We start from the raw sequence: 12,320 nt of genomic DNA, 5'->3' as shown, positions 1-12,320 counted from the left end.
AGATCGCAAACAGAGAAGCGAAATCGGGTTAAAAAGTTTGAAGAATATAAATCTCCGCCTGCCTGAGTTACAGGTGATCGCGCCATAGTAGATGCTTTGTGTGATAAACTCCTGACATCTAAGACCATCTAACTGTGTGACGTAAATTACGTTAATGACGCAATTTCACTTGTTCACCCAAAAACTGAAATTCTGTCTTCATTTACACAAATGGCCAAATTGAACAAAAAGAAGATATTTTGAAGAATTTGGTAACCAGACAGTTAACAGCAGCCCTTGACTTCCATAGTGGGAAAAATACTATGGAAGTCTATTGCTACCATCAACTGTTTGATTACCGACATCCTTCAAAGTATCTTCTTTTGTGTTCAACAGAAGAAAGAAAATTATACAAGTTTGGAACAACTTGATGGTTAGTAAATGATGACAGAATTTTCATTTTTGGGTGAACTATCCCTTTAAGGACTTTACATTAATTGCATGCATTAGCGCGTTAATATCGACAGCCCTAATATATATATATATATATATATATATACAGTATATATACAGTGGCGTGTGGTGGTCTTCAGAAATGAGGCAAAGTCCTCAGTTTTATATATAAATCAATAGTAAATTCATGTCCCAGTTACACTTAATGTTGTCACATCTTCCTGGTTAAATAAACATTACATAAAAAATGAGAAACCAATTTAATTTTTTATTTTTACATGAACTTTTTAGTTAATTGGAAATTGGAAAAAAAGTCTCGACCAGTCGAACCACGAACGCCATGCTACGTGCTGGCCGATAGTCACAGTTCAGCTAACGGCGTTCGGGGTTCGACTGGTCGAGACTGTTTTCCAAAGATGGCTCCTTTTTACTTGTTCTATGCCCCATACACTAGCGTTATCAGCTAATCTGTGGTTAAACTAAAACTAAAGATAAAACTGGGTACATTCGATTATCATGAAAACGCATCCCAGAGAACGGTCAACTCGGTAGCCATGTGTTATTTAGCCCAGGTTCATTTTTGGCCGGAATTGTCCTTTAATGCGCTCCGGCTGCCTATCCGCATAAAACAGTGCCTGGTGTCTCGAGTGTCTTTCATTCATTAAAACCAAGTATAAATCTCATCAAGTTAGTGCTTTTACGCATTTTTACATTTATTCCAAAATAATAACTAAAGGCATGATTTAAAGGGAACCCCGACTAGTGCGTCATGTTGGCCTTATAAGATAAACATGGGCGTCAGCTATAAAAAGGTGATACAAAAACACTCCAAATGTTTTTGTTTTATGAAAAAAAGCCGAAAATCCGTTCACTCGTAAGCCGCCATAGTTATTTACGTCTCAATGCATTCTGGGTAGTGACGTGTATAGGTTGTAGCCGGTTGTAGCCTAGCCGCTATAGCAGCTTCGTTTATTATTTTTCAAGGTACCAGCTAGCTAGCTAAGTTTTGACAGTAGCGAGATGAACACGTCTGCCGTTCAGCCTTTTCAGTTTGAACCCGAGCGCACCGTAGGCTTAAATCAGGAGAATAACGCCGAAGACAATAGGCCCACTCAAGAGTTCAGGTTCAGGTTTACTGATATAGCCCATTTCATACACAGAACGGTAACCCAATGTGCTTTACATAATAGCAATTACACAATAACATTAGCAATAAAAACATGTTAAATCGCAAGGAACATAATACACAGAATTGAGAGCTTAAAATAAAAACATAATAGTTCACAAGGAACATAATACACAAAATTGAGAGCTTAAAATAAAAACCTTACAGACCACAGGTACAAGAGAGGGTTAATAGAAAGCATCATAGAAAAGTTTTGTTTTTAGTCTGGATTTAAAAATAGAGACAGTAGGAGAGGTCTTAATGTCTACAGGAAGACGGTTCCAAAGACGGACCGCATAACAACTAAAGGCTGCCTCTCCCTGCTTGGTACGAGCGCTGGATTGTACCAGTTGGAGTTTTCCAGCAGATCTAAGAGATCTTGAGGGGCTATATGTTTCAAGCATCTCTGCTATATAGAGAGGTCCTTGACCATTTAGTGATTTAAAAACAAGAAAAAGAACTTTAAAATCAATTCTATAGATCACTGGTAACCAGTGTAGAGATTTTAAAATTGGTGTGATATGATCTTTTCTTTTAGTTCTGGTCAATAGCTTTGCTGCTGCATTTTGGATCATTTGAAGAGGTTTTATTGTTTTTTTTAGGGAGAACAGTGAAAAGACCATTACAATAATCCACCCTACTGGTGATGAAAGCATGAATAAGCTTTTCTAAATCTACCGGTAATATAAAGTTTTTAACCTTTGCAATGTTTTTTAAATGATAAAAAGCTGATTTTGTGACTGCCTTCATGTGGCTATTGAAACTTAGGTCGCTGTCAATAATGACCCCGAGGTTCTTCATGGTTTCCACGACCTCAAAACCTTTCATTCCCAATAATGTGGCAGTCTTTAGTCTTTGATCCTTTTTCCCAAAGATAATTAATTCAGTTTTGTTTGTGTTTAATTTAAGGAGATTTTTAGACATCCAGTCTTGAACTTGATTAAGACAATGATAAAGAGATTCAAGGGGAGCAAACTCGTTGGGAGACAAGGATAGATATAACTGTGTATCATCTGCGTAGCTATGGTAGCTAATAGAATGGTTTTTCATAATTTGGCCAAGAGGGAGCATGTACAGATTAAACAAAAGAGGGCCAAGGATTGAGCCCTGAGGGACACCACATGTTAAGGACACAGGAGCTGAAGCATAATGACCAATAGAAACATAAAAACTCCTGTGTTCTAGATAAGACTTTAGCCAGCAGATGACCGAGCCAGAGAGGCCAACACAGCATTTAAGTCTTTCTACTAGTATGCTGTGGTCAACAGTGTCGAACGCCGCACTGAGGTCCAACAGCATAAGAACAGTGGTTTTTCCAGCGTCATTATTTAGCTGAATGTCGTTGACTACTTTAACCAAGGCTGTTTCAGTGCTATGGTATTTTCTAAAACCTGACTGGTTGAGATCAAAACAGGAAGTTGAGGTTAGAAACGCAGGCACTTGATTAAAAACAATTTTTTCAATTATTTTACCGATAAAAGACAAATTTGATATAGGTCTGTAGTTGTTGAGGACAGACACATCCAGGTTGTTCTTTTTAAGTAAAGGTTTTACAATGGCTATTTTAAGGGACTTAGGGAATACGCCGCTCAGTAGAGAGGTATTAGTTATTAAAAGCACATCAGTTGCTATTAGATGAAACACAGATTTAAAAAAGCTAGTTGGTAAAATGTCCAGCTCAGATGTGGAGGAACTCAGACTTTGTACAGTCTTTTCAAGAGTGTCGAGGTCAACAGGGCTGAAATTTGAAAAAATGCTGAGCTCATTCCTCAGACTAATTGGTGATTCAAAGTGAGAGATGCTATGCGACGTATATTCGATATGATGTCTTATGTTCTCTACTTCATTGCACTTTTCAACTGAAAGTAGTTCAGGAGCCAGATAAGGTGAAGGATTTGTTAACTTCTCAAAGGTGGAAAATAGCGCACGGGTGTTATTAGCTTTACTATTGATAATAGTGGAGAAATGAGATTGTCTTGCTTTACAAATTACAGAATTGTATTCGTAAAGTGTCCCTTTATGGATCAGATAGTCTGAATTAAGTTTGGATTTACGCCATTTCCTTTCTGTTCTCCTACATTCTTTCTTTTTCAGTTTAACTAACGGATCATTCATCCATGGAGCTTTCTGTTTTCCAATAGTTTTTTTCAGTTTTAAAGGGGCAATATCATCCATTATATTTGTCATTCTTAAATTAAAATCTTCCAACAAGTTATCAGCAGTCTTAGGAGATGAATTTTTGGCCTCAAAGAGTGTTTGCTCAAAAAGAGCACAAGTTTTGTCATTTATAGCTCTCTTTCTGATCATAATAGAGTTATTCTGACAATAGGGGAGCAAGCAGACTTCAAAGAAAATACAACAGTGATCAGATAAGGCTAGATCCACAACAGATGTGGAAACAGTTACACCCTTTGTGATGACCAGATCGAGTGTATGGCCCTGAGAGTGAGTGGGGCCCTGTATATGTTGTGTCAAATTGAAGGCATCGATCAGCGCCAAAAAGTCTCTTGCATGCTGGTTTTCAGGGTTATCTACATGGATGTTGAAATCACCTGATATAACAATGCTGTCAAAGTGAAAACAGATTTCAGAGAGCAATTCACAGAAATCTTCAAGGAAGACTGCAACTGATAAAATAGGAGGTCTATATACAGTTAGCAGCAAGATTTTTGGACAACTTTTAAGGACAGCACAAAGATATTCAAAAGAAGCATAGTCACCATAAGATGACAGTTGACACTGAAAAGAAGTTTTAAAAATTTTAGCTATTCCTCCCCCACGTCTATTTTCACTGTTGACACTTATAAAGTTATAGTCGGAGGGAGAAGATTCAATCAGAGTACTATTACAGTTTACTGAATCAAGCCAAGTTTCAGTTAAAAGTAAAAAATCAAGTTTATATGAGGAAATAAGATCATTAATTAAAAAAGACTTTTTTATGAGTGACCTGATATTTAGCAGAGCGAGTTTTACTGTAAGAAAAATGTTTTTTTCCACAGGGACAGATGATTTCTTAGGAATGATAAGTAGATTAGATGGGTTAGGTCTACGAGCCAAGTTGCGTTTAGGTCTATTCCACTTTGCCATTGTGGAACCAATTTGTACAGTAATAGGAGCCTGTAAGGACATGATAGAAGTATGCAGGTGTACCGAGGTCATATATAGATTTATGCAGGGGGACAGTTTAGCAGGACCCTCATGATTACTATGCTGAGTAGAAGAGTTACATGAAAATGAAGATTATCAGAGAGTTGAGGAAGCGAGAGTGCGGCAAAACATATGGTGTCTGTGCGGCAACTGCAGACATCCCAAGTCTCCCGGGAGTCTCCCGCATATTGATAGCGGCTCCCTGATAACCGCAAATTAGTTCAAATCTCCCGGAATCTAGAGCTCGCGAGCAAGAGCGCGCACATACTGTGCTCCAAACTGTGTAGCGCGCGCACGGCCGAGAGGGAGAGAGCGAGAGACCTTGCGTGTTTGTGTGCTAGTGTGCGTCACCTCATGAAGCGCATGAAAGACAGAGAGCATCCTGATTACCCCGCAAACCTGGCCAATAAAGCTGATTGTGATTCTGATGGGAATATATAATAAAAAAAGTGACAAAAAGTGGAGCTCTTTACAGCAAACGCTGTCATTCTCACTTGGCATTGGCAAGCAGTTGCCGCACAGACATTAACGCACGTCGTTATTCTCCTGATTTAAGCCTACGGTGCGCTCGGGTTCAAACTGAAAAGTCTGAACGGCAGACGTGTTCATATCGCTACTGTCAAAACTTAGCTAGCTCGCCAGTAGGTTGGAAAAACCATAAACGAAGCTGCTATAGCGGCTAGGCTATAACCGGCTACAACCTATACACGTCACTACCCAGAATGCATTGATACGTAAATAACTATGGCGGCCTACGAGTGAACGGATTTTCAGCTTTTTTTAATAAAAACAAAAACATTTGGTGTGTTTTTGTATCACCTTTTTATAGCTGACGCCCACGTTAATCTTGTAAGACCAATATGCCGCAGTAGTCGGGTTCCCTTTAACAATTTAGAGAATTTTTTTTCTTCTTTTAATAGTCAACTTATTTTCATCAGTTATTAAGCTCAGTAAACACTGTCAAAGACACGGAGATGTACCTTTAATTTCACCAAGCAGATTGCTCACTAAAAACCCTCAGTCATCATGTTTTCTGCCCATTTCAAGTTTGATTTTGATATGACAAAGCGGAGATATCTAAATGGCTGAGTTGTTCATTTACGTTTTTAATTAGTCCCATTAACGGCATCATTTGGCTCATTCAGACCGATTCCGAATGCACACGAAAACAAGAGGCAGGATTTATCGCACGAACCAATCATATTCAACCATAACCAACTACATACAATAATAGTGTTGCCTATTCTCATGTGACTTTGCCCCATTCGTTCTCAATTACCCCCCACTAACCCCAGCGCACGCTTTAGGGTGTGTGTTGAAAGTCAATGGTGTCAGGGGCACGAGAGACACGGACTCCCACTGCACCCTTACCTTCGGGGGTCGCTGTTGGACAGGTTTCATTTTTACTATTTTAATGTCACATTTTCTAATATTTTCTCATCCAATTTTTTAGGCACTGCCACCCTTGGAAAACGCCCCTGATATATTTATACATACATGTATTATATAGTGTTGTATAAACTCATATTTACCTTTCAGAGCCAGTGCAGAGTTAAGGATTAATCTCATGGAAAGTATGACAATGCACATGCCAATATCAAAGAGACGCTATCAGGAAAGATCATACATCAGAATACACAACATGACAATGAATACAAAAAGACATACAAGAAAAAACTGTTTAAAAAAAACCAACATAACACATCCATTAACATGAATACATATTGATTTACAGAATCTCAAGAATCTCTAAATTCTGTAAACTCCAATAAATTATAATAGTGATTTTAGGAAACAAGTGAAATCAAAAATCTGTATCTTTGAACTCAACACATCTCTGCATTTTTTGATGTTGTCCCACAATAATATATGTTATAAACATGTTACTAATCAAGTATCCATCCATTCATATTTCTATGCTAGGATGAAAACATTCAATATGGAATTTCGGCTCTCACCTTCCTATGGATGATCATGACGATGATGATGATGATGATGAAAGAATATATTAAATGTGAAAGGCTTAGCTGACAGAAGTAGAGAAAAGAGGGATAGGCAGTTGACCGTTGTCTGTGTTTCTGTTTTATGGACAGGTTATGGGGGAAACCCTAATCCCACACAGACAAGCTTCCTCGTCAATAAGAGGAAATTTCCACATTTCCAAATCAGAGTGCAGATCTAACTTACCTCTCTAGAAGACGTGGATAAAGACAAAGACCTACACAGAAACACACTGCCATGTGTGTGCTGGCGATGACACATAAAGTGTCAATCTTGCTTCAAAAGCATAAACAGGCACATATTGTTATGACACATGACAAATTGTATGAAACCAAGCATACAAAACAGACGAAGCTGTTAGACAGATAATGCATGCTGTATTTTACCATATAGTAAGCTTGATTTATAAATAGTACACTAAACATTTAAATCTCTGTTGATCTGATCACAAGTATAGCTCTTGTTTATGTGTACTTTGTGCGCTCTGATGCAATCGTGATGTTCTTAAACAAATGCCAGTGTTTGGACATTTTGGAGAAAAAGAGGAAACTGATGAAATATTTGCAGTTCCCCTACAGATATCTATTATATGTATATATGTATAGTATGTGTGTGTGCACCTACTTAACTATATTTTGGGGACAAATTTGTACCCATAAGTGACCAAAACCTTGTTCTCCGAGGACGTCCTCGTTTGCAAATCTGGTTAAAAAAAATAAAGTAAATAAAGGTTTTTTAAAATGTAAAAATGCAGAAAGTTTTGTGTGAGTGTAAGTTTAGGGGTCGGGTTAGTGTCTCAGCTAGCAGGGAACGTTCTCAGAACTTAGGCTAACATTCCCTACAAGTTTGGTTAATGTTTTAAATAAAAAATTTGAATGTAATGTTCAAAGAATGTTTTAAGGATGTTTTCTCATTTCAAATAATGTTCCTATAAGGTTAAATGTAAACTAAGATATAACGTTTTAACTGTAACATTTTGAGGATGTTTTGTGAATGTTGTTGAGATAACAGATTATACAATGTTCTCAATAAAACATTGACACAATATTCCATAATAGCAGAGGAGGAACATTATCATATCAACGTTCGTAAAATGTTTTGAGGATATCATTGAGGCCTGAGATGACAAAATCTCATAATATGATGTGTAACAAAAGCTCATAACAATTTAAGGATATTTTAGCGAAGCTGTTTAAGTACAGATTATAGAATTATTTTAACCTATAAAATATTGGCATAATGTTCCATAGTAAAAGAGGAACATTATCAAAACAGCAATGCATTTGTAAAGTGTTTTGAGGATATTACTCTGAACTGTGTGAACTGTTGCGGGCGAAATGTGTTTACAAGAGAAGAGAAGCTGATCGGGGGCCACTGTGGATCGACGTTTAAAACCACCAATCACAGCGTGAATTTCTCATGACGTAAGAACATTTGAAATCCACAAACAGCGCAAAGAAAGTAACATTTTTATTGAAGAAATCGGCGCAAAATGTCCGTTGTCTAAATTGACAAATTGCCAAACAACAGAACTCCTGGTCAACGGAAGAGCTCTTTCACAACTGTAAGTTTTTTGGTTGTGTATTTTTCAGTTTATATATAGCTTTCTCTTATCTTTGATATATCAATGTCTTTCAGTGTTAGATTTTACTTTCTTAGAATTGTAAGACAGTCGCATTAAATCTGAGTATATGTTACTTTTGAATAACAGCTAGATTTGTTTTAATCCAGACTCCAAACTGCCTGTTTGAAGATGAATATAACGCCGATGACGCAATAAAGTCTCCATTTACAACAAAGGTAGTCTATAATATTGTGTTCTATGCATACGAATATTCTATTTTTGCTACTTAAAAGTGTTAATCTTAATGTCTTTTGAAAGTAAAAGTTAATAATATATCAGTAATTCATAAAGAGGTAATGGGAAAATTGGAAAGAGCATTCAGTCTAAAACGTTTTCAGTCTTTTGTGTTTCTAGCAAATATTGTATGTGCTTATAATATCATTGTATGTTGACGGACCATGTTTTAAAATATTTCAGGTAATTACTCTGGTGCTGATGGTCAATGTAAAGGACACAATCTGGGAAACATAAACCTGCAGAGGTGAATGGATATGGGAGCTAAAGAGCCTTGTAACTGGTAGGTGGTTTTGTAACTTGTTGTAAATCTTCATAGAATTACCTTTATATTATAGTACAGATTATAGTAATCTTGTTCAAATGTTAGGAAATAATTATGTTGGTTTAAGAAAGCCAACATATTGTTAACGTATTTAAACTAAATATTATTATTATTATTATTCTGATTTCTGAGACAAAAATGTTCAACTCTTAACTCCAAGAGCTTTAGTGCTAAAAGCACCTAACACAGACCATAAAGGATCCAAAAGACAAAAGACATCCAAAAATGAGAATTAGCCCATGATTTACTCACCCTCAAGTTTACCCTTGGTGTATGACATTCTTCTTTCAGACGAATACAATCGGAGTTATATTAAAAAATGTCCTGGCTCTTCCGAGCTTTATAATGCCAGTGAATGGCCGTTTCTGTTTTAAGTCTATAAAAGCGCATCCATCCATGATAAAAGTAATCCACTCGGCTCTGGCGGGGTTATAAAGGCCTTTTGAAGCAAAGCGATGCGTTTTTGTTAGAAAAATATCCATATTTAAAACTTTATTGACTAAAATAACTAGCTTAGGACATGTTTCTTTCTGCTTTTGAAGTAACTAAAACGTACAGCTTCACTAATAGCAAAGAGATGCTGCACTTACAGGTATGATTAATTCACTCTAGAAATTGTTCTATCGCCAATGCATTCAAATGCAGTGCTACTTTATCTGCATCTGATTTAAAACAAGCAGAAATCTGTAAGAAATGTAACGATCCATAGACAATATAAGCGCTGTTAAGTCAGAGCAATAGCCTCATGGGCAGCGCTGTGCCATGCTGGAGCTGTGCTCACGGCGACCTGAGTTCCATTACTGGTTCGAGGTTCAGGCTTCTCAAGCCAACATCAAAGCTTGTTCACATAATTTAGCCTCTAGTTGTGTTATTAACATGTATATAATGGATTAAGTATATGTTTTAAATTACAGAAACAAAAAAGATACTCATAAGGTATCATATTTATACTTTCAATAAATTAAGTCTTTACATAATTTCTGATTATTAATTAGGCTGGCTAATTTTAAAGTTTTCAATGTAAATATTGCTTGTGATCTTAATATGTATGTATTTGTATTCTTTCTGTTAACACTGATGCATGATCTTCTTTTATAGGCTATGAGGAAAAACCCTACCATGCACACAGAGAATAGAGTTCACTGCTGCGAACTGGGAGAGCAGCTGGACAACTAGAAGAGAGAACAGTAGAACACATATTAATACAGATGACTGTATTATTCTTCTGCAAGAACCAAGACAAGCAAAGACTGATGATGAGCGCTCTGAGCAAACACTGCAGTCGAGACGCATGATTGCACATTGGACTTGACTGAGTTCTTCATGTAATGTTGGGCATTTACTGTACGCAGAACTTCTAATAATTTATGTGGATGCCATTTATAAACCTGTTAGATTTTGATGTTTTAGTTTTGAGATTAATAAAATTTTATGTTTTAACAATGTTATAGCTACACATCTTTTTTGTTTAAGAGAACATTTTGGGAACAAAAATAAAACTTCCCGCTAAACTTTATAAGAATGTTAGGAGATGTAATGTTCTAAAAATATTATGATTAAACCTTTATAGCAGGTCATCACAAAACATTTTTAGAGTGTTCTTAGAGAATGTTATGCCATCTTTTAAGAGAACATTCTGGGAACAAAAATAAAACTACCCGCTGAAAATGTTATAAGAACGTTAGGGAATAATTGGGAATAATGTTCTAACAATGTTAGCATTAAACATATTTAAATGTTTTTAGAGAATGTTATCCTAGCTTTTAGGAGAACATTCTGGGAACCAAAATAAAATTACCCGCTGAAAACATTATTAGAACACTGCATGGTAATGTTCTCAGAACATTTTTAGAACAAAAAATTTCTAGCTGGGGTGTGTGTGTGATGGGTAGGGTTAGGGGTCGGGTTAGTGTGTGTGTGTGTGTGTGTGTGTGTGTGTGTGTGATGGTTAGGGTTAGGGGTCGGGTTAGTGTGTGTGTGTGTGTGTGTGTGTGTGTGTGTGTGTGTGTGTGTGTGTGTGTGTGTGTGTGTGTGTGTGTGTGTGTGTGATGGTTAGGGTTAGGGGTCGGGTTAGTGTGTGTGTGTGTGTGTGTGATGGTTAGGGTTAGGGGTCGGGTTAGTGTGTGTGATGGCTAGGGTTAGGGGTCGGGTTAGTGTGTGTGTGTGTGATGGGTAGGTTTAGGGGTTAGGGTTAGTGTGTGTGTTTGTGTGTGTGTTTGTGATGGGTAGGGTTAGGGGTCGGGTTAGTGTGTGTGATGGCTAGGGTTTGGGGTCGGGTTAGTGTGTGTGTGTGTGTGTAATGGGTAGGTTTAGGGGTTAGGGTTAGTGTGTGTGTTTGTGTGTGTGTTTGTGATGGGTAGGTCTAGGAGTCGGGTTAGTGTGTGTGTTTGTGTGTGTGTGATGGGTAGGGTTAGGGGTCGGGATAAGATAAAATAAAATTCTGCATCAAAATTTATAGACAAGCAGTTTGTTTAGGCATGGTGTGTAAGGAATTACAAACCTGCGCACATATATTCAAACGCACATAACTATAGAATCAATTCTTAATGCACATGTGAACGCCATCAGCGTCTATCACAGGTTCACGTTTAAAGTCTGTTTAGAGAGAACGGTGTCGTCTTAGCGGCCCCTAATTTAATAACAAACTATCATTTAGACGGAAGTGAATCAATCAAAACTAACTTTAGCTGGAAAAAACATTTTTCAAGAACCACTATAAAACCAAACCAATCTCTGTTACCTTAAATTATATGTTTATCTCTGTAAAGCTGCTTTGAAACAATCTACATTGTTAAAAGCGCTATATAAATGAGGATGACTTGACTTGACTTGACTCGGGTTAGTGTGTGTGTGATGGTTAGGGTTAGGGGTTGGGTTAGTGTGTGTGTGTGTGTGTGTGTGTGTGTGTGTGTGTGTGTGTGTGTGTGTGTGTGTGTGTGTGTGATGGGTAGGTCTAGGAGTCGGGTTAGTGTGTGTGTGTGTGTGTGTTTGTGTGTGTGTGTGTGATGGGTAGGTTTAGGGGTCGGGGGTTAGGGTTAGTATGTGTGTGTGTGTGTGTGATGGGTAGGGTTAGGAGTCGGGTTAGTGTGTGTGTGTTTGTGTGTGTGTGTGTGTGATGGGTAGGGTTAGGGGTCGGGGGTTAGGGTTAGTGTGTGTGTGATGGGTAGGTTTAGGGGTCGGGTTAGTGTGTGTGTGTATGTGTGATGGGTAGGTTTAGGGGTCGGGTTAGTGTGTGTGTTTGTGTGTTCGTGATGGGTAGGTTTAGGGGTCAGGTTAGTGTGTGTGTGTGTGATGGGTAGGTTTAGGGGTCGGTGTTTGTGTGTGATGGGTAAGTTTAGGGGTTAGTGTGTTTGTGTTTGTGTGTGTGTGTTGTAACGGACAAAACGTGACTT

At 37.6% G+C, this 12,320-nt stretch overlaps 2 long non-coding RNA genes across 2 annotated transcripts; both read left to right on the top strand.

Annotated features, from left to right (window-relative positions):
• The first annotated feature begins 8,007 nt into the window (after window positions 1-8,007).
• LOC143747216 (uncharacterized) lies at window positions 8,008-10,299 on the top strand. Its single transcript, XR_013206694.1, has 4 exons — window positions 8,008-8,309; window positions 8,477-8,545; window positions 8,787-8,886; window positions 10,027-10,299. It is a non-coding gene; the product is annotated as an uncharacterized LOC143747216 (long non-coding RNA).
• A 544-nt stretch (window positions 10,300-10,843) lies between these two features.
• LOC143747215 (uncharacterized) lies at window positions 10,844-11,938 on the top strand. The gene is made up of 3 exons (XR_013206693.1): window positions 10,844-10,921; window positions 10,985-11,104; window positions 11,880-11,938. It is a non-coding gene; the product is annotated as an uncharacterized LOC143747215 (long non-coding RNA).
• The last annotated feature ends 382 nt before the right edge of the window (window positions 11,939-12,320 follow it).

Source organism: Siphateles boraxobius, unplaced genomic scaffold (genome assembly GCF_051911475.1).
Source record: "Siphateles boraxobius isolate OS27281-9 unplaced genomic scaffold, OSU_SipBor_1 100, whole genome shotgun sequence".
In the NCBI taxonomy this organism is placed as follows: domain Eukaryota; kingdom Metazoa; phylum Chordata; class Actinopteri; order Cypriniformes; family Leuciscidae; genus Siphateles; species Siphateles boraxobius.
The sequence above is the reverse complement of the archived record's forward strand: the minus strand, read 5'-3'. Positions and strand labels throughout refer to the sequence as shown.